Raw genomic sequence first — 24218 nt, forward strand, 5'->3', positions numbered from 1 at the left:
CAGTCTATTTTAAGACAATGTGTGCCAGCCCTAAAGAATGATTTTATTTAGCTTCACTTTTCTCTTGAAAATAAATTTAGCCAAACATTCTGAAATGAACTCACCACCGGCATCCCCATGCTCATTTAGTTCTCTATGTAAAACATGGTTGGCTTTCCATGGCAATATGTATGCCAGGCAAAATCTGCTCTGCATCCAATGCTCTTTCCTGCACTAAAGGCTAGGATAGAGTACTTCCTGGAATTATTGTGAAATCTAATTGAATCATCATTTCTGGTACCCAAGTTCTCTATCTCTTGTACGGCTTTCCAGTGACATTGGCATACAAAATAGGAAATGAGAGTTTTCCAAAACCCCATACCAATTCCAGACTAGATGAACAAGAAGGATAATTACCCTGAGAAAAAATTGGAATGTGGAAAGGAAGGGAAAGACTAAATATTTCCTGGAAAGTAAGATTATACCCACATGTCTTCCAATCCTAGTCCTTCTGTGTCTCAGATCTGCATTTCTACAATTCGCATTTCTTGTTCCCATGTCTCCCATGTACCGAGTAGTATCCTTTCTTGGTAATATTTGTCTTTCAATCTCTCTCTCTTTTCAAAAGAGGTTTATAACATATATTTTTTAAATTTGAGACTGCTGTAGAGACAGAATCACCCAGATTTTGTTAAGAAATCTTGGTCAACTATGAATAGAAACAACCCAGGAATTATTCCAGTTCTTTTCCCAAAATGAACAAAAAACCAAAATAGCAAAATGTATTTACTAATCAATTAGAGAACAAACTTGGACTATCTTAGGATTTGGCTCAATGAATATCCAGGTTCTTTTGATTGAGCCGCTTTTAATTTCCTGCTCTCTTCTATATTCAAAACATTTTAAGCCAGCTGGCCTAAAGGTCCAATCAAATCTCTCTCATGTGAAATAATAAACGGGAAGCAAGGGTGACCAAAAAGCTGAGCCAACTACTCTCTGGGTTGTCTCTGGTGCCTTTTGAAGGGGACAAAATTAATTTAATTCATAAAGCCTTACTACCTTTCCAAAAGGTAAATTCTATTTGCTCTCCAAACACAAAAACTTGCTGGTCAGCCATATGCATACTTTGCACAGTCATGTTGGTGCTTATTGTATTTCAAATCTATATTTCATCACATATCTTATTAGTCTTTAACTTTATCATGTATCCAAATCATTTTTCCTTAGCTACATTTTAGTCTCTTTAAAAGTAATAAATATTTATCCTCATAGTACATAGCTCAGTGTCAGGCATAGAGTGAGGACTCCGTTAATGCTAAATGAAATTGAATTGGTGTAGCCAGTAGGTGCTATGAACTTCCTAAAACTCAATATAGATAATCAAGTCCCATGTGTGGAAGGCAACGTATGTGGTAACTCTTCTGCACTGTTTTAAATTTCCTTCCGAACTGTTACATACTCAACCCCCTAATAAAGAGATCCATCCTCCCGAAAACAAATAAAAGGGTCCTAATGAAAGTAATGGACCCCACTAGCATTCAGACTCTGAAAACGACAAATGTGATCTTGGACAGAGAAGAATCTAATGAAAACAATCACATTAAACATAGCTCTTCCCTGCTCGGTGCTCAGTAAGTGAGCAGCAGGCTCTCTCTGTCTAGCTTACAGAAAACAGGAGGTAGCAGTTTGCAAGGAGCAGTGTTTTAATGTGATTGGACTATAACAGACAATCTATTTACAGCATGCTCTGGGGAGCTTATAAACAAATGTTGAGTAATTTCAGCCAGCAGTAATTACCCTTGCAGCTGACAAGGATAGCATGAGACTTTCTCCTTCACCTTCAGCCCAGTCCAGAAGGCAGTGTACACAATGCCACTTCTAATTATTTCTGCATTTCTATGGCTAAAGACCAAAGTATGTTATTAGAGAACATTTTAGAAGCTTTTTAAAAGCTTATTTATTAGGACAATTAAAAGTCATCACTATGACAGCAAATAAAAGGTTCCATTCTCAGGAATGCAGTATCCGATGGGCCTCTGCCCACTTACCTTTAAAGCAGTGTGGACTTGTTTTGTGTTGTCTATTGTTAAGAGTCGAGACTACAGCTTGGTAATAAAAAGAAATAGTATCTGGAATGCATTCAGTTTAATTCTGAGATGTGCCTTTTGCTCTTCACGATTTTCAAGCAATTTTGGGCATATAACTGAAGTTATTTCTCAAAAGGCACAGAATTTAAAAATGTATATGTGTGTGTCCTGTGGTTACAGATGCTGTTGGAAATAAAATGCATGTGGTCATACTGTCTCCCCACTTCTACCTCTCACAGGAGGCACTGGATTGCCCTGGCTGGTTAAAGGATTTTATCTGGAGAGGTCACTCTGTTGCATCAGTGTGACATAAGGAAGATGTTAAAAATTCAAAGATCTAAAAATAAACCATCGGCAGATAAGTTTCTAATGGAGTACTGAAGGAGTGAAACAATTATGTAGAGCAATCACCCTGAGCGTTTGTAATTAACAATCAAATTACTTCCCAGAAGTGTCCAACAAGAGAACTTTTGTTGAACATTTCTATACGTGCCAAACTACCCCAAAGTAATTGAGGAAATCAGTGAACTGTGGTGTGTGCTGGTTTTCAAACACCACGGCCAGTTTGGCGTTCACTGAGCTTCTGTCCGCCTCAGTAAGTTCAGTTCAGATCCCTACTATAGGAATTGACAGCAGATATCTAATCCCGCAAAGTATATTATTTACATTTTTTGATATGTTACATTACATTACATTCTGTCATGTTGCATTTCATCAACAAGGGACAGAATGTTGCCTAACTTCATATGACATGATGACAGATCTCTCTCTCTCTTTCTAACACACACACACACAATGTGCGCATGAAGACACACACACACACACACACACACACACACACACACACACCACAAAACTCAGATCAGAATTGTGGGTCTGAGGGAATACTTTTGGATTTTGGCCTGAAAAGGATCCTAGGAGACTTGCAATAACCAAAGCCATGAGTCTTTCATGACAATATCATATTGCCCTGCACAGTGCTGCCTAAGCCTATTCAACATAGATTTTGCCACCTGTTTGTAAATATTCTTAAATGTGTCATTACGATGTACAGTGGACCACAAAAACACAAGTTCAGAATGTTAAACAACAATATGTTGAAAATTAACCTCCTAGAAAGAAATATCTCAAAAACAAATTACAGAACTTAACAATACACCATGAGATGCCCTTGCCTACCATTGCTCAGCTCCCATTGCTGAGGCGCGGTTGGCAGACAATTTGTCCTTGTTCTTGAGACTGGCAGGTGTCACTTTGGCCAGAGTGGGATGTGAGTGACAGATATTCTATGGCCGAAGAAATGAGAATGCAGAAATTCAAGAGTACCTCTGGGATTTCCCTGGTCATTTGTGGGCAGCGCGAGGGCAGGGCAGGCGGCTGTGCTAACGCAGGGGTGCTTGCTGCTGCCGCTGCTGCGGGTTGCTGCCAAATCATGGCGTTTTAAGTAATATTTCTATTTATAAAGGTGTGTTTCTGCTTTGGCGGAAGCATGCAGAAAGCGGCTCTCTAGGCCGTTTTTTGTATACCAAACTGCTCTAATTGCTTTCCTGCACTTTATTCAGAAATCTAGTAAAAGCTGGTTTCCTTGTAAAATTGCTTACAGATTTAGCATTTTCGAACATGCAGGTTTTCATACACATTAAAGCTGGAAGTCTGCTTTCTTCCTCTACCCAGAAGTGTCAAATTATTTAGTTTTGTAAGAAAGGAAGGAAAAACTTCTCACTGAAAAACATTTAAGTGACAAGAGTAGAGAATTTTAAGGACAATGACAAGAGCAGAATGCAATAGAGAAGCACCAATGAGACGGCATCTCTTTTCTACGCGGTCCCATTGGGAGCTTATGTTTGCTTGAGTTCAATGTAATTTGAATAGATGCCAAAAAGAAATCAAACTCTCAGATTATAATGTGAAAGGAAAATAGCTATGAAGCTTCAAACATATCTACATTATATTTTAAATATGATTTTTGGGTTCACCTTTCTCCATGAGATAAAAGAAAAAAGTTTTAAAAAGTATAATTATCCAAATACATGACTACGTATGTACATTTGGTATTATTTACGTGTTTTAACAGAAACAAAAAAATGGTTAAAACCAGCAAACTTCCCAAAGATTTTACAAACTAAATATTGTCCAAAATTCACAGGCATATGTTTAAAATGGAAAGATAAAAATTAGTTCCTTTAAAAACATGATGCCAAACTCTGAATGTTCTTTATTTTTCAATGCTGTTTCTGGTGTGAAGACTGCAAAGGAAGGGATTTCTCTTGTTCTAAGTCTGAGTTGTCCCTGGCATTTATATACCATAAACACAATACTTGAATTGTCCTTTTTCCTAAGATTATCCCAGTTACACTAAGATGTACCCTGGTCTGTTACACTTTCGGAACTCATGGGAGTTCACTCATACTAAAACGATGTAGCAAGGATACATTTTTACAAGTCAAAAATTTAAAATTTTGTGGTTGCTTAAAAGAATTATTATATACAATGATATGCAAGCAACATGAACACTAGGCTTTAGTTACAAGGATAGTTATCTGCCTTCATTTTCCATTAATTTCCTCCAGACCACTGCTGAAATATTACCTTGCAAAATGAGAATGAAAACCATATGTTGGTTAGGGAAAACGTTAATGTGACAGTACATTTCAACATTCACTGAAAGAGTTAACATGGAAACTATCTCCAAAGAGAAAGAAGATACGTTGATTCAGATTGATGTTAGAATATGTTGTTTTATATCATTTGCCAAATGTTTCATTTTTAAAATAATTACTTATGTTAAATAAATTGAAGCATGCATGCAAACAACATGATATGATGTTGGTTCAATTTTAGGAACAAAAATAACATTTTCCCCTACAAATAGAATAAAACCTCTCCATAAAAACCAATAACATGCTGAAAAACATACAGTCACATTTACTTTTTTACCGTCTTACTAATGAAAAGATAAATTGTTCTCCTTTGGAAATCAAATATTTTTCTAACCACCGTGTTTCTTTAATTAAAGTGTATTCTTTATAGTGATCAAATATAATTAGCAATAACAAGTATTTAATGAAAACAAACTGCTACTCCTAAACCTTTACTACATGTTTCATTTCAATTGCATAGATGCTCCAAGGATCACTATCTCCACCACAATTCCGAATGCACACCCCCTCCCCATTCTGCCCACCCTTATTTGCCAGTAGCCTTTAAAACAAAAATAAAAACCACAAAAACTTCTGCAATTCCAAGGACTATAGTTCGAATCCAATCCCACTCCTAAGCTCAAAGTATCTCTTCCAAAGAAGCTTAACACTTAGCACGGCAAATATTTTATAGATTTTTTTTTCCTTCAAAAATCCCATTTGGTATTATCATATACTAAAGCATTACCCTGGTATCTTTGGTTATTAGTAAGTGACAAAAATAAGAAGAAAAATGCCCATGCTGGACTCATTGACAGCGAGGTGCTATAGCAAGTCTTCTGTAATTAATCGTGAGTGGAAGGGGGTTTGGTTTTGCAGCCTCGTAAAACTTCTCCCACATGGCTGAACCCACGGTCAGAAGACGTTAGGCAACATTAACTGCCTGCACATTTCTGCAAGGCTCTGGAGGAACAGCTAGGCTCTGGGGCTCCCATCCTTAGAACCTTGGGACATGAGACATCAGCGTCTACCTTTGATCTTCACCGAGATTTGGAGTGGGTTCAGACCACAGAGGCTCCGTAATTCTCACTAATTCATTTGCTTTCCTGATTCACTTGGCTTGGGATAACCTGAGAATGATAATGAACCTGTGAGAGGAGCTCTTAGTCCCTTGCCTTTGAATGTGCTCGGCATGGATCTAGGGCTTTCTGTGAGTCTTGCAAGAGGAAAAGAATCTTATTAGCACTGATTGCTAGTCATAAGCTCTCCTCTAAAAATTGCTCTTGTGTTTTAACTCTTTCTTGCTTGCTGCAAAGCGGGCCAGGGGGGCGGATTGTTTATGCAAATGATGGATGCTTTCCGGAAGCTAGGGTGATATTTTTGGGGTGTGATTTAAATCAAATCATAGCAGCTAGTTTTTTGTTGTTTCCCAGAAAGCAACTTCAGTGTTTCTTATTCTTTTCTGCAACTGACACAAAGTTCTTTCCTCATTTTCCGTAGAAACACACACTCTTGTAACTGAGGTAAAGTTTTTCAAGGAACACCCAAAGCCTCTTTAAAAAAAAAAAAAATCATTTTCAGGCTTAATTTACACAAGAGTTGTCAGGTTCACAGGCATTTCCCCTGGTTTTGGAATTCTGTTGAATTGGCACTTTTGCTTTTACAATTAGTGTGTTGTGGACCTTTAACTCCTACCTAGGTAAGAATTTGTGCTTGAGATGAAAAAGTCAATAAATGAAGTGGGCAAAGTGGTGTGTTTTAGTGAAGCAATAAAAAGGGCAATTTGGGTCTACTAGTCTAGCCGAAGGTGATCATTCTTTAGATCTTGAGATACTAAACCACTGGCCAAATTATTCCCTTGTTCAGTTGTAATTGTACCTTTGCATTTCAGTTGCACAGACCGTCCCTTGCACACACTAACCAAAGTCATATGCAGCAGTGCGAGGAAACAGATGCGCCAAGGGGCAGTAGGGGGCTTGACTCAAGAATTAGAAAGGGATCTCGCCGGCAGAGCAGAGTGCTAACACACTCTGTTACTTTACAAAAGGTGTGTAACCTCTGATGTCCTGTGCTTATGTCCCATTTGGGGACTCTCTTATCAAGATTTTTCAATTTTCTCCACAATCTGAGTGACCAGAGCAACCCATGACATCCATATGTAATGTTAGTAAATGTGTAGCATAGGTAGTGGGCCACACATCTGAGCTCTAAGTCCTCAGCATTTTGAGTGGATGGAATAGCAAAGGCTAACGCAAGGAAGAACCTTAGAGCTAATACAACCCAACTCGCAGGGATTCTAAAGCTAAGAAAACTCAGGAACAAGGTTAGGAGATCTGTCCAAGGTCAAGTCACTGTTTGGTGATAGAGCTAGGAAGAGAATTCAGTATTCAGATCCCAAGCCCAGTGTTCTGTCTCAGACTATGCACAAAGAGGGCTAGAAACTCCATACAAATGTTTTGACATTACAATGCACATGTTCAAGGGCTTAACACTAGTGGGAAGTATTTCAAATAGTAACCTATTCTCCTAAACCACACCACTGCTCTTCTCCATTGACTTCTTATTGCCTGACACCATTAACTTTATTCCCATTTTGATTCTTTCCAAGGATACCCCTTCTACTTCTTCCCAACCAGAGAATGCCCCCAGTGATAAATAAGTTGACGACACTAGAGATTAAATTTTCACTCATTTCCTTTCTCTGCAATGTCACACTATTTACTCCTCCCGGCTTCTCTCGGCATTGGGACTATTCTTATTTCTGGCTAACACTAAGTGAAAATCTTTACTAGACTAACAATTTATTTACAATTTGTTTCTAATTCCACAAAATCCCTTGTTTGGTGCAATTTCACAAAATCTGTAGTTAGAAAGATACGCAGTTTCAAAAATATTTATGAAAAGAACACAAATGCTTCCATCAAGGAAATGTGATCATTTCAAACAAAATAATACAGTGAATAAGACCATAGGTTTGGGAGCTGACAAATCTGAGCTTAAATCCCTAGCTCCAGTACTTACTATGACCTTGAGCAAGGTATTTAACCTTCTTAAGCCTCAATTTTCTCTTTTATAAGAGATGAAGCTTTTAAAGTCTTGCCAGAATGTCTAGCACACCATAGGCTCTCAACAAATGTTAGCTGTTGTTGTTGTTGTTAGTGACATTATTATTCTATTGGTATAAATAATAAAAGAAAAAAATGCATGTATGAAGCTTTGCAAAACTACAGTAATTTGGGATTGAATGGATTTGAACATTGTCCTCAAGAAAGAAGAGGGAGAAAAAGGTGAAAAGCTAATTCAAGTGTTTGAGACACTGAAAGTGATGACATCGCTTGTCACACCCTGAAGGGGTGAATCTCAGAAGCAGGTCCCAGTAAGGTGGCTTTGATAATTATGGAGTTGTGTCAGGTGAGGACAACAGAAAGCTATCTAAGGAGGCAACTCGGGTGGCCTGGAAAACCAGGAACTTGGATGTCAAACTCTAGGGAAAGCAGCAAAAGCAGAGAGAACTAAAGAGAGAGCCAAGAATGGACCAAAAGCAGGACCCAGAGTCTTTTTTGGGCCCAGAAAAAAGTCAGAGGTTGAAGTCAGGACCAAGCCGGCTTACCAAGTAAGAAAACATAAGATAGAGTTAGAATGGGATCAGGAGAGATACTAATACCAACAGTTATGGAGATTCCTCAGAAAAATTGTGTTCATGATTCTTTCTGAGGATCAGCAGTCTAGAGCTTCCCAAGTAAACCCAGGCAGCTTGTCAGTGGCCTTTGTGAAGGCCATGATAACACTGAGAGAGAAAGAATTAAAGAAGAGGAAGTTTGGGGAGGTGGTCATAAAAGGAAAAACAATATGTGTGCTTTACTCTGCACAACTGAGGTGGCAGTGGGATGTCTAGTAGAAATAAGCAACTAAAAAAAAAAAAAATATATATATATATATATATATATATATATATATATATAACCACAACTTAGCAAGAAATTCAGGAAAATCAAGGAAACCTACCTTTACTAAGCATCCACTATGTGCTGCTCATTTATACTCAATCCTAGTTTTTCCATGCCAAAGACATTATTATCTCAACTTTCAAGATGCAGAAGCTAAAATTATTAAGAAGCCAAAAATGGGTCCAAGATCATAGTTAATAAATGGAAGAACCATAGAGAATTAGACTTGGTATCACCTGATATCAAAGCTCTTTCTCCATCCACCCCTGATGCTCAGAATTGAAGCCATGAGAATGTACAAGTTCTCTGAGAGACAAAAAAAAAAAAAAAAAGTAGGCAAGAGTCAAAGAAGTCAAGTAAGTGTTTAATGCTACAGTGATTTCAGGAATTAGGACTGATAACACACTGTTGGATTTGGCAATTAGGAAGACACTGGTGACCTTGGGAAAAGGAGTTCCTGTAAAGTGATGAGGCTGGAAGCCAGACTGTCAGTGAAGGGGTGGTGAGGGGAAGATGGCTGGAATTGTAAATTGCCCTCTGGAGAAACTTGGCAGTAAAAGTGTAGTAACTCTGAAGAGTACTAAGAGCTAGAGACATATTTTTCTTGTGTTAAGGAAGACATAAAAATATTTGTGGATAGCGGTGATAGAGCCACTAGAAATCAATGATCATTCAGGAGAATCAGGAAATAATTACAAAGCACAGTGACATAGGAGGAAAAATGAAAGCTCTGGCTCATAAAATTGTCCTTCTATGGTAGGAAACAAAGAAAAGAGAGCTGAACATATATCGACTCACTGAAGTGATAGGAAGGATACAAGTATGAAGATATTTGGAAGTTAGAGTGAGACGGGAAATCAGAAAATTGTGTCAGATAACTTTGCTCAATCAAGTAGAAGACAAAGGTATTTGCTGTAACTCAGATGTCTTGAAGAGGATCCGAGGGCTGAAAGAAGATGGATGCCTTGTTGGGTGGATGGATGGATGGATGGATGGATGGATGGATGGATGGATGGATGACAAGAGAAAATCTAGAGACACACTTTGGTTAGTATCAAAGGGAAGGGATGTGCCAAATAGGTAGAATCTCACTATTAAGTGAATTTGGAATATTGAACAATCCCAGAGTGTGTTGAAAGTTGGTAGATCAGAGCCCTAACGGGGTCATCACATCACAGCCACCTTATAAAGACATTCTACTGCAGCCGCTGTGGAAGAGAGACATGCTGATTATACAAGGGGCATCAATCTCTCCTCTTTGAGATGTGGTGTTTAATATGTTGCATTGAAACCAAAACAGATAAAACACATCTGCAAGTACCTTCTCTTCTCTCTCTCTACCATACTCACGAGTATGTGGAGTAAATGGCCAGTGTATCACTTTTAAGGCAGAATACAGCAGACTTTATCTTCATACGTAACTGCACTGTTAAAAACAAAAGCCTATTAGTAAATTTAAGTATACTAGAGATACAATGAGGTTTCACCAGACTCACTGGGCATTTAAAAATTCTTGACCATCGAAGCAGAGAGAGTCAATTATCATATGGTTTCACTTATTTGTGGAGCATAACAAATAGCATGGAGGACAAGGGGAGATGGAGAGGAAAAGGGAGTTGAGGGAAATTGGAAGGGGAGGTGAACCATGAGAGACTATGGACTCTGAAAAACGATCTGAGAATTTTGAAGGGGTGGGGGGTGGGAGGTTGGGGGCACCAGGTGGTGGGTATTGTAGAGGGCACGGATTGCATGGAGCACTGGGTGTGGTGCAAAAATAATGAATACTGTTATGCTGAAAAAAAAAATAAAAATTAAAAAAAAAAAATTCTTGACCATCGTAAATAGTAGATTTGATAACTCCCTTGGAAAGGCAGGGAAGTCTGGCTAATGCATCAGCTTGTATATGAAAGAGATGAGGCAGCGTAAGGGCCTATTTCCTTTTTCTTTTATCCTTAAAAATCTATAAGAAATCAATTTCCCCTTATTGATAGAGTATTATCTAACAATCCAGTCAACATCCAAAGTACATACTTAAACAAGATAAGAAAAAAAATGACCTTCTATCAGTCTGTAAAACTGAGTTGCTTGAATTCTGAAATCCAAATCCAACTTGAAGAAAAGGAAGAACAAAAACCTCTTTTGCTCAGCACTGATGCCATTTATTCTGATGCAGTGGGATTTCATAAGATTCTGTTCGCTTGATATTCTAGACACATCTGTGAATCAGACTTTTTCAAAAAACACCTCAACAGAGGGACATGTTGATTTAGGAAGCGTCCACATGACAGTGAAACAACCAATCAATTCAGTGAAGAAAAAAATCAATTGATTCAATAAAAACATCAAACAGGCTGTTTGCTGTCATGAAGATCAAACTACTGTTTGACAGAACTTTTACTTTTTAATCAATGGTATTGATGTCCATAAACACTGTTGTAAGTTAACCAGACCATGTGCACCTCACAAGGAAGGACCAAGCGGCTGAATGTAAAGTTATTTCAGCAAGAGAGCACAAATTAAAACCTCAACTGGAGGCCAAGATTTCAATCTCCACTTTCCAGCTCTTCCTACCATGTCTAATTTTTTTTCTTAATCATCTCCTTCAGAAAGAAATTTGTTTTGGAGTGTGGTACTGTTTATCATGCAGCACAATGTACCTCAATGATATCACCATCATACTGAACAATATCTTGTGTTTTCACCCTTAAAACAGAGGTAGTAGATTTTAGCCTTCCTTTCTTTATATGCATCGTGCATCTTTCTTGGCTGATATCTCCGGAATTTGTAGCATATCCATCATTATCTAACTGCCAACTGTTTTCAGAGGAGCTGTTGCTTTAAGCTCATTATTTCTTCCTATTGGAGAATCTGCAGAGCCTCTTTCTACAACACACAGCGGCCAGCATGGTACATGTGTACAGATGAATGGTCGGGTTTGTCCTTCAGAGACTCTTTGTACCCAGCTTTGCCCCAGAACTGCAGCCCATAATGAGCAGCAAATGCATACTCATGCACCTTCAAAGTATACAGTAAAACCGTTTAAAAAATTGCCAAAATAAAGACCACGTTCCATAAATAAGCTGTTAATATAACCACACATTTCCACAGGGTCTCCTACTTACCTAAGAGTTTGGGGATTGTGATGACCCCCCTAAAATTAGTTTCCACAAAACTTCCTTGAAGTCCAATACAGTTGATTGGGCATTTGCCTTTCAAGAAGAGGTATATGAACTACACTTTGGGAGATTTCCAGCTAAATTTGAGAGTGAATGATGAAAGAACTAACATGCAGATTGGGGAGAAAGTAGGTGAAGACTCCATGAATGCTATCAGTTTAAAGGTCTATGCAGTCATATCCACAAGGCACTGAGTGATCATCAGAGAAAAAGATGTGTGTCCCACGTCTTTCCCTGTGACTCATTATGCAACAACCTCATTTAACAGGTATAGATATTTCAGAGTTTCCAAATACGATTTTCAGACATTTAAGGATGGAATGGTGTCTGGAAATAGTGAAAATGTAAAACTCACCATCTATACTGATCTCTAAAGTCTTTTGGGAGAAATGAGATAATGGCATGTAAATATGGAAATAATTGCTAGGTAATCCAAATAAAGCATATTTTCCCCCTTCTTTTCCTTTAACATAGGTCAGAACAAACCTACATAACACTCCACCATGATTAGTCCTGGTCTTGTACATTAAGGACTGTTGTTGTTTTCACTAAAGCAAAGAAAAGCCAAGAGGATTAGTTATCTCAGCTGTAAATATCTTGAGTTACAGAAACACAGCTGGAAAGCCCATGGTTTCCTCCCCCTCCACACACTTTCCCATGGTTAAAATCAGCATGGCTCTATTGAGATCTCAAAAGCAAAGATGTATTGTCACTGACTCCCACCATGCTAACACTCAAGATCACCTTTAGTGATCTAGAGTCATTTTGGATCTTTAGTATGGATAACAGTTCTTTACGCTCACGTGACTGAATTCAAATCGTTGTTACCATGAGAAACATGATTCTGCACCCCATGATTTTAGCAAGAATATTAAGAAAATCGGAAATACAGAATAAACAAGGGCACTACACCATAGGCCATGGTACATTAAAGTATCAGAAAGGACAATCAGAAAATAACCATTTTTAAGCTCCCAGCAGGAATAGATGTTGCTATTGCTAATGGTTATATACTTTTTGGAATTGAAAGATGGAGTCTGCTCTAAAATTTTAGAATTTGTCACCATATATCATTCTATTTTAAAAATAGATTAAGGAAAGATGCTCTTCTTTTGAAGACATTTCCATGCTGCTTTATACGCAAATTTTTTTGTGTGGATTCTATTTATCCTCTGGCCAATTCTTTTTAAGTCCCAAAGTAAGAATTGTCCCAATTTCCAAGGTTTGTTTGAAAGAAAGAACAAGCCACTTCACTCCATTTTTTCTATGAAATTTAAAGGCTGTGGACCAACTAACGGTTTGATTGTAGAAACTATCTCACTTCAATGTTATACAAAGCAGTGAGTAGTTGAAGGTGTGTCGAAGAAAAAATTACCTATAAATATGAATCTTTCTGAAGGTATCTTTCATATTTTTAATTAAGAATTTTATTAAGATAATTATAAATTTACATGCTGTTGTGAGAAATAGTACAGAAATATCTTCCCTCTACACTTTGCCTCCTTTTCCCCAGTGGTAACATTTAGCGAAATTACAGCATAGTGTTACAATGAGGATATTGACATTGATGCAATCAACATATCTTATTCCATAGATTTTCCTAGTTTTACTTATACTCATTTCAATATTCCAGTATAGGAACCATTTTTATTAACCTTTGTCTGAGTATGTGATGGGTAGGTGCCATTTGGTGCCAGCTATCTGGAGCCAGCTATCTCCCTGGTTCTATAAAATTAGCTAGTTAAAACGTTTGATAACATTTAATTTCAAGAACTGATTGGCCACTTGTCAGTGATGGTAGCAAAGTCCAAGACCAAGACAGATGTTAAACAAGAAAACATAAAAGCTTACAAGCAATATGGCTTACTTTTCCCCCAAGAAACCGGGTGCTTTGAAGAACACTAAAAATAATATGAAATCGATCTTTAAGTTCACTCCTGTGTGCAGCAATGGGTTGATTTTTGTCATTATTTTTATTGAGTGCCCTCTGGGTACACAGTTCTATACGAGTCAAAGGAAATACAGTTTTATGGATAGAGACACATCTGGAGGACCCAAAGTCCTGAATTCTTGGTTGAATCCTATTACAGAACTCCTGCATAGAATCACCAAATTGCAATTTTAATTTTCTCTTTTCATTCTCCACCCATGAGTTAAAAATTGTAGGGTACGATAAAGCAGGAAGTTTGAGTACAGTAAAATTGAAGAGAATCATTCAGTTTAATTTTCTCCTTTGCTTTTAGAAGAACATTCTGTCATCAGTCAGAATAGTAGTACAACATAATGCTTAAGTATTTACTATTTGCCATGTTCTGTGCTTAGTCCTGTATTGCACTCTCCAGTTTAATTACTACCACATCCCAAAGTTACCTAAGAGTTGGACACTATTTCCTTCCTTTGACAGATGACAGAATTGAGGCTTAAGGCCTTGAACTTAACTCAAGGCCAGGTAACTGGTAATTGACAAAGTTAGATCTTAAACCACAATATTCTTGCCTTGTCCTTGCCCATTACATCATACTGCTTCCCTTTCTAGAGTCCATGCATTCCATCCTGCATTGAATTAAAAGGAAATATGACTTCTAAGATCTGTGATCCCCTTCTGGGGCCAGTCATTGACATTTCCCTATTTCACAAAAGTATTATGAAGGAATCTGAGCGAGCCAACAATATGAGAAACATCCCTCACCATTCCCCCCATTTCTATCTAGAAAAGGAGGGGAAGACTTTTAAAGAAATGAAAATGAAATTTCTGAGTAACTTTGATAACCCACCAACTTGAGGCAAAGTAAGAGTTACAGGGCCTGTTTAAAAAAACAAACAAACAAAACTGTAGAGGGTGGTAAGTCATCTGCACACCATTTGATAACCAGCAGCAAGGATGAAAGCACAGCCTTTGGCCAAGAACAGACCAGAGCAGAAGAGAACAGTAGGCACATGCATATCGTATGCTTTAATCCAGAAGCACTGAATTTATGGGTCCTCAGAGGCCTTTTAAAAGCTGAAACGAGAATCCAGACCTGGTAGTCTTCAGAGGACACTGTGCAGGGAACAAAGCCCTGATGGCATCAAATCAAGGGAGCCTACCTCCCCAAAGACATGTAATATATTCCAGGAAAGACACCCACAGTACCAAATGTATCTCTCTGGGCGCATAGTTAAATATCTTCATTCTTAAGGCATCAGCATTGCTGCCTAAAGAGTTTTCATTATAAAAGAAGGTAAGTACACACTTCTGTCAGTCTCAAGAGCTGGTTGCCTGCAGCCGGCGATACTGAGAGGAAGGAGTCCACGCAACACGGGGTGTTTGATGAGTAACGCAGCAGCAAACTGAACCTCATGGCCAGAGCCTGCTGGTGTGCACGCCCCGTCGTACAGAGAGACAGATGGAGGTGATGAGCTGGGGATGGCTTCCAGTGCAGATGGGGTGCGGGAAAGGTGGCTTGTTAATAACACTGCTGCTCCAAGCAACTTCTTGTCAGCAGTCGAAGTTTCAGGATCATGGACTTGCGGCTTCTTGAAAATTGCTGCAGGACTGACATAATTCCTGGTATAATTCCTGGTGTAGTCCCAATAAAAAATAAGAAAAGTCTTCTTACACTCCAAAGGGCTGTGGCAAGGCTGGTGGTGTGAAGGGACTGACATCTGATGAAATTTTACATCTTCTAGCCTTGCAGTATCCCTCCTATTCAAGAATGAGATTTTTAGAGTTGATATTCATATTAACCATGCTTTTTTTTTTTTTAACTTTTCCTTAAAAGCAAACAATTGACCCCAAAGCACTCTCTTCCTGAAGATCTTTTTCTTTTTCTTTTTTTTTTTTAAAGATTTTTTTAAATTTATTTGACAGACAGATCACAAGTAGGCAGAGAGGCAGGCAGAGAGAGACAGGAGGAGGCAGGCTTCCCTGCTGAGCAGAGAGCCCGATGCGGGACTCAATCCCAGGACCCTGAGATCATGACCTGAGCCAAAGGCAGAGGCTTTAACCACTGAGCCACCCAGGCGCCTCCTGAAGATCTTTTTCTAAAAAGAGTTCCAATATGTGCCATGAAGAAATTTTTGGTTTGAGAACAACCAGGCATGTGGCTTATTATGAGAAGAGAAGTTGGTTTTCAGACAAGATATTGGGCCCAAGTACTGAAATGTCTGCAAAGGGGTAGGTGATCTTTATTAAAAATATGATTAATGCAAAACCAAATAGGAAGATTAATTTGAGCATTGTTGGAATTTGACAATGTAATTACACACTAGCTTTTTCCCCTCATGCTGTCACAGATTATACTCTTACAAAATGATGATATTCTTTTCTTTTCAAAAAATGAAAATCATAATAAACATTCTAAGTGTCTTGCTAGAACAAGCAATAATGAATAAATGGCTTACTAAGACATTTCTTACCATGGAAGTTCAGAATTGACAATGAATGTGACAATAATTTGCAAGTGTTTTATTGATCCTACAAAATGGACAAAACTTAGTGCTTCTAGAATCATTCAAAATGGAGCTGCCTCTTGTCAAAAATCAGATGCCAGTATTCACGTATTAATAAATTGTTAAATGTCGTCCATAGTTTCCCTTTTTCTGCCCCCAGCTTCCCTCTTACTACTATCATGAACTCTCACAAATGGATAAGGTCCACAGAACTGTAGATAGAGGTCCATTTATATCCCTCGAGAAATAAGAAATCTCTAGTTTTTCAATGCTTGACACTTCGTGAAAACAACGATAAACCATTGTATTTTGGTGGAGGGTTCATATAGGTCAGCCACACACTGGCTTATAAATGTATTACTCTAACCAAATAAAATTTATGTCCATTACCATTATGTTAAAAAAAAAGGGGGGGGGGGCGCCTTGGTGGCTCAGTGGATTAGCCTCTGCCTTCAGCTCAGGTCATGATCTCAGGCTCCTGAGATGGAATCCCATATCAGGCTCTCTGCTTGGCAGGGAGCCTGCTTCCTCCTCTCTCTCTGCCTGCCTTTCTGCCTACTTGTGATCTCTCTCTGTCAAATAAATAAATAAAACCTTAAAAAAAAAGGTGGGGGGGGGGTCTCGGTGGCTCAGCTCAGCTGCCTTCAGCTCAGGTCATGATCTCAGGGTCCTTGGATCGAGCCCCACATCAGGCTCTCTGCTCAGCAGGGAGCCTGCTTCCCTCTCACTCTCTCTGCCTGCCTCTCTGCCTACTTGTGATCTCTCTCTGTCAAATAAATAAATAAAATCTTTAAAAAAAAATGGTTGGGTAGAGGGTATAGAAGCTATACATCATATAAATTTAAAAATCATCAAGGAAAATGCTCTCAATTTACTTAGGTAATCAAATACAGACTAAACTGTGAGATGAAATTAAAAGCCACCATATGCATTTTCACTTGTATTTTCACTTACCTGATGACCCCCTTAGCCCAGAAAACTGTTAGCTTCAGTAGACCCAGTAAAACATGGCCGCTAGTAAAGCTGTCAAAGATGGACATCTACTTGATTTGGTTGCTGTAAGCACATTTCATTTCCTACTGGCTCTGTCCTCTATGAAAATCAGTAAATGTTGATTCTAGATGGGTTCCAGTTTCGAGTTCCAGTCCCTCTTCTAGTACATGATCCACGTGTGACCCTAAGTGCATTTTTTTAATTATGTTTCTTTTTTTTTTTTTTTTTTTATTTGACAGACAGAGATCACAAGTAGGCAGAGAGGCAGGCAGAGAGAGAGGAGGAAGCAGGTTCCCTGCGGAGCAGAGAGCCCGATGTGGGGCTCGATCCCAGGACCCTGGGATCATGACCTGAGCCAAAGGCAGAAGTTTTAACCCACTGAGCCACCCAGGGGCCCCCATCCTAAGTGCATTTTTAAGCTCTAAGAGTTTCAGTAACCTCATGTTGAAAAAGTCTTGGGATTATTGGAAGGGTAAAGTAAGATTACAGATATTACATATCTTCAATATTTGCAAAGTGCAATGTATATACAGGTTGCTTGTTATTACTATTAATATCAAGATTTAGGGTGAAGGCATTTGCCTTAGAAGAGGCTATTATGTGCATAAATTTACATGATAATTGTAAAATTTTATTTTGTTAGTATCAATTGCAGACTCATTAAATCTGTAGGAACGGTTAAATTTGATTACACTAATGTTGGCTGAACACTTCCCTAAGTAATTGTAGGCATTACAGTGGACACATTAACATATAGGTGACACTTAGTCCCAGGCTAGTACAATTATCCCCATTTTTCAGATTAGAATACCAAGATTCTGAGAGTCTTAGTGTTTGCTTAAGCAGTAGATTTTAACAGGAAATGTATACAGCTAGAGGTACCACCAGAAAGAAACGAAGTTATCCTGGATTGGCCAAGGTCGGTTAAATGGTCTCACCAATAGCAGAGTCTTAAAGTGCAAATGGGACTTACATATTTTAAAATTATTTTTTTTTCCTGCTTTAAGTGTGGGATGTAAGAGAGAAACACATCTTCCACCCCTGGCTCTCTTTACAAATTAGTGCTAGTGCACAAAACCCCCTACCATGAACTAGTTAGGCTCACTCGAGGTGGGAAAAAAAAATCTACAGACTTGAAGTCACCCTGCATGCTGGATATTTGTTGAGAGTGACTGCAGCTGACTAGTCTGTCTAGTCTAGGGTCTAGACGGTGTGCTTCGGAATCACAGGGCTAGCAATCAAAAGTTTAAAAAAAGAAAAAAAGGAAAGAAAACTTAAGTAAACATAACCTACTAGGGCATTTTATCAAGCTGTAAGACAAATAGACTTCTTTTTTAAAAGAAAAAACGTTGACATATTTTTCTCTTTCACTTAATCTTTGATTGCCTTTCAGGTAGTGGGGGGAGGGCTGAAGTGGGAAGTGAGAGCAAAGTGATGAAGGGAAGCAGCCGGAGTCTGTCTCTCAAATATTCCTGCTCATCTGCTCCCCGCTGCCAACCCTGTCACTCAGCCGTCTCGGGGGGGTGGGGGGGTGGGGAAGTGTTCTGTAGAGCCCCAAAGGGAGAAGGAGAGAAGGCAGAAGAAAAGAGAGAGAAGGAAGAAACCAACGTCCCAGTCCGGGAAAGAGGGAGCAGCAGAACCTTGTTTGTAACAGAATTTTCCGTGTACTCTAAAAAATCCCCGACTTCATCATGTTTCAGTGTAATGCTGATTTCTTTCTCTGTCTGCATGTGTTTTCCTGTCTATCTAGTTAGCCATCCATCTCTTTTCTAACCGAGTACATATTTAGAAATTGTAAGTAAGAGAATTCTCATTAAGAGCATGTGGGCATATTCTTTTCTTCACATTTAAGCATTTTATCCCAAACAAGTTAGGTACATATACAGCAAGAGGCACACACACCATCGTACAGTCTAGATGGTAAACGAAATTGGATAAATCTATTTATTAGTAGTTCTTGATCTGCTGATCTCTGCAGTGTTGCCACTTCACACAGTAAATCCAAATGATCTACTTTGCTTCTGGATTTTTTGGGCTGGAAGATGACTAAAATAATGTGTTGCTGGGAAGTAACCTGATAGGTCTTTGCCCTTTGTACACTGGCGAATAGGAGACAAACAAGTAGATGAGTGAGAATCAGCCTCTCATTTGCGCACAGGATGCTCATTCCCAGTTAATCTGCAAGACTCTTTTCCAGGATAAATCAGCAGACAGGAGTCTTCACTCTGGAAGAACAGCCAGCAGGTAATACACACAGTCAGTAAGCTGCCAGCTTGTTGACAGCCAATGTGGTGGATTTCATACTCTATGGGGATGTCAGCTTCCAGGGAGTTCAAACAGAAGCCCTAGTGAAGGCAGACTCCAAGATAGTAATTTTGCCTGTCAGGAATGCTATGCCAGACAGATTTAGCAGTGGCCCGACATGTCCAGACTTTAAAGAAGATTTTGAAAGGACAAGAAAATCACTCAGGATTCCTTTTCCAGCCATTCCCAGCAATTCCCACCCCTCAGAAACCACAGCCTTAAAATCAAGGTCTTAGCAGGAGAGCAAAGGGTCACAAGAAGAGAAATTTCCATGTGATCGGGGCAGCCTTTATACCTGGAGCTTTACTCACTTCAAGTTAGCTGTCCTCATTTTGATCCAGAATCCCTCTTCTCCTCTGAATGCTTCATATGGCAAGCAAAACCATGCTCACCAAAGCTCATGACACATTCCACTGTGGAATATATATATATATATATATGGCATAGATTTCTAGAAACTGCTATTCTCTAAGGGTTAGCAATGGACAAGTCTTCCAAATGAGAAGAAAATTGAAATTTGCCCTGTGCAAAAACCCATTTTCACCCCCACAAATATATAAAATATTCTTGCTTTCTCTCAGTGCCTTGATTTCATTAGACAGACAGACAGATAGATACACGGGAAGTATTTGAAGTATTTAATTATAAAAATCAGTTATTAATCAAAATGTGGTAAAGAACCTCCCTTCCCTAGAGTTATTATAGACTCGAAGTTTTTACTTTACAATGATTAGCAAATAATACTTCTATAAACAACAGAAAATTGGATTTTCTTCCTCACAGAAAGAAATTGTCACATGGATGGAGACTTAGTGATTACCTTAGACTTCTCATGTAAGTATCTGCCTTAATCAAATCCACCAAGTTCTGGGAACATCATCCATCTACGTGAACATGGAGATCATTTTCTAATACAGAAACCACAGTATAATGCCTGCAGCTCTCATAAGGCATTGCCAGTATGTCTTAAAAGGTCTTTTTTTGGTCTTTTTCAGATAGAAAAATAAATATCTATAGAAGATAGGTGATGGATGGATAGAGAATGATATACATATAGATATGACTAGATCCAGTTATGAATATTCCTCACTTTTTACATCCGTGTGACATCAGTGTATAAAGATCCTATACCTTACTCCAGAAGCAGTAAGGCTGTTATTTTTTTTTTTAAGATTTTATTTATTTACTTGACAGAGAGATAAGAGAGTACAAATAGGTGAAGCAGCAGGCAGAGGGAGAGGAAGAAGCAGGCTCCCCGCTGAACAGAGAGCCCGATGTGGGGTTCAATCCCAGGACCCTGGGATCGTGACCTGAGCTAAAGGCAGATGCTTAACCAACTGAGCCACCCACGGGCTCTGAACCCACCCCCACCCCGGTATCCCATCCTCACCTTTGAACTATCCACCTCAGCAATTTCATATATTTTTATTATAATCTGGCCTTGTTTAGAATCTGGACCCCACTAGAGATTAATAAGCTTTTGTTATTAGGGGGCTGGAGGGAGATACGGCAAAAATATCACTAGAAATTCTTTCTAGTGGCCCAATTTCTAGGCAGAGGTACTCTAATCTGGATCCTATCTGAACAACCAGCTCCTAAAATGTTCTATATGCTGAGCACTATATTTGCATTTGCTCAGTATCGACATTTTTTCATGTATTTATTTTCAATGATTGTTCCAAACCATTCTTTGGTTATGGAGTCAGCCTTACCTTGTAAGCTCTGACAGGTGAGAGAATATGCTGGTCTAACCCTACCTTCACCCATCCCAGCTTTCAGTTTTGTATTTAAGGAATGAGCACTTAATAAATGCTGTTATTTATGAGTTTAATAAAATACCTATGATTTTGGAGCACATCATTTTCTTTTGTCTTAGATAAGTGCCAATACTGTTAACTCTATTTATTTTTATTTGATTATTTTTTCCTGTTTCAAATAGCAACATAAATCCTTCCATGAATAAAGGGTTTAGCAAAATGCCTGCTAATAGCAAAGGCCCAATATATGTTGGTTAGCCTTTTGAGACAAAATTCAGAGTGGTAAGTTCATGGGCTTCAGGTTCTGTCTTTCCTACATTAAAAAACTCACTATATAATTCTTTGCCATTTGAGCTTAGACAAATCAATCTGTCTACAGTTAATATTACATTTCTCTTAGCCTTTGCCATGAGCTAATTCACATGAAGCACCTAATACAGCTCTTGTCATGAGACACAGACTTAAAAAAAAAATACTATCTTCCCAAGAGCTTTAGTCAGGTCATGACATTGACTCTCCTTTTGGAGACTTCTGGAACCTTTTCTCTTTTCCGTTACAACCTAGGCTCTTTAGTCTCCTTGTGCCTCTTGGTCCATTCTTTCTTAGTGCTCTGCATACACTTTTCTTTCTCCCTTGGATCCTTGAATGCAGTCATGCTCCAAGTTTCTGACCTTCCTTTCACAATACATTCTAGTCTTGAGACCATTGTCTCTCAAAGGTTGTACTTCTATCTTGTCACTTCTGTACATGACCTTGCTTCATGAACCTCAGAGCCAAAAAGAAGCCATGAGGCCAGTTTGCCTTTATCTTCCCACCACCAAATCTCTCGGCCCAGCTGCATCAGCCCTGTCCTCACTGCACCACCTCTTTACAACATAGATGTGTACCCTTCCCCCCAAACAAAGACCAATTCCTCCACTTTTAGTTCAGATCTCATCAGTTCCAGCTCTCTCAAGGACTTTTGTTCCACCTGTTTCCATTCTTTTCCGACATAACTTCTCCCTTTCTACTAAACTCTTCCCCTAGGCATTCAAATATGTTTAATAGTTCCTATATTTAAAATCAAATACAATAATTATAAGCCTTGCCTTTTCCTCACATGTCCTTCCAGATCCTGCTTTCATATTTTTCTTTTAGTGACATTTTCTCTTCTTAATAGTCAAGCTCTGGAGACCCTTGCTGTCTGCACATCTCCTCCACTCCCTCTTCTCCCGTTTACTCTTCAACTCAGTCTGATCTGACTGGGCCCCACTGTATCAAAACTATTTTCATTAAGGTCACCTTTGATGTTATATCTAGTGGGCATTGTTCCACACTCATCTTTCTTGACTTACTAGAAATAAAAAATACTTACCTATATGGTTAGTCTTCCATGATAGCAGACTCTCTTAATTTACCTCATACTCTCCTGCATAATTCTGAGTCCACTTTGAATAGTGACACCTTGTCATCTACCTCAGTTCTAAATGTTCATGTTCCTCAAGTCTTGGTTCATATATGCTTTCTCTTCTCACTCTTCCATCTTGTCATAGCAATCTGACTAATTGGCATGACCTTAAACACCTTCTGCATGCTATATATTTGCAAATGCATACCTCCATTATTGCCCATACCTTGTAATCTGAGCTCTAGAAACCTGATAAGCTATATACCTATTATCTCCAACTGGAATTGTTACAGGGACCTTAAACTTTTATTTTCAAAACCTGAGCTGTAACTGTTCTTAAATGTTAGCAGTGTGGGACAACAATATTTCCATCTACTTAGTTGAGATAGGAAACCACCTGTTCAGTTGTTCTTTAAGGAGACCTAGAAGTCATCTTTCATATCTCTTCCTCATCTTCCATCTATAATTCATCATCATATCTTTCAACTCTGCCTCCTCTTCTCTTTTCCTCCACTGCCACCATGGTAATTGAGCCCCTATCACCTCACTGGTATTATTAATATAACCTCCTAATTAAACCATGTCCTTTTTTAACCCTGACCATTCATCCTATTTTCTAGAAGCCACAATAAAATGCAGATCTTACCATGCTTCTTCTCTGCTTAAAGTTCATCTGTACTTTGCCACTGACTTAAAATAAACTCTAAAATACTTAACAAGACCTAAAATGCCTTATATGATCTGGTTTCTGATTCTCTTTACAAATTTCTCTCAGAATTTGTCACTTTCTGATTATCTGAACTTCAGCCATTCTCCTCCTTATTCTTCCGGTTTCTGCTCAAATTAAACATTTTCAGAAAAGGTTTTTCAATTTCCCAAAATTGAAGTTAGATCCTATTATAAGGCCCAGTTCTACAATTCGCTTTTCTTCCTGGAACCAATAACCATTTAAATTAGGTAAATTGTCAATTTGTATGACAATGTCTATCCTCCATGGTGAGCTCCGTAAAGGTAGACATCATGTTTACTTGTTCTCCCATGTATCTCAAAGACAGAAATGAGCAGATGAGGGATACTCAATACGTTTCAGTTGAGTGACTATCAACTTCCATAACCTTTGTCCACCCTCGATCCTTTTCTCCTGGGCATCAGACTTCTGTTTCCACATGCCTACTTGAAGGATCCACAGAAATTAACTGCAGGTACCTTACACTGAGCACATTAACAACCAAACATTTTACCACCCCCTCCCAACCTGCATCCCCATGCCCCATGCAGCCCTTATCTTTGTGACTGGTACTTCATCACATTCCTCCATTTTAAGACCTTGCAGTTGTTTTAATTTCCTCTCTTTCTTTCATTCCTGATGTCCAACTGATTGCCAAAATTAATTGCTCCTTCTTCTATGTTTTTTTCCTAAATTTATCCTTCTATTTGTATTTTCACCATTACCTTCCTGTTCAGGTCTTCATCATCATTCTCTGGGCCCACCGAAAGGTCTTCCTACCTCCAACATTT

The sequence above is a fragment of the Lutra lutra genome, chromosome 3 (genome assembly GCF_902655055.1).
Source record: "Lutra lutra chromosome 3, mLutLut1.2, whole genome shotgun sequence".
In the NCBI taxonomy this organism is placed as follows: Eukaryota; Metazoa; Chordata; class Mammalia; order Carnivora; family Mustelidae; genus Lutra; species Lutra lutra.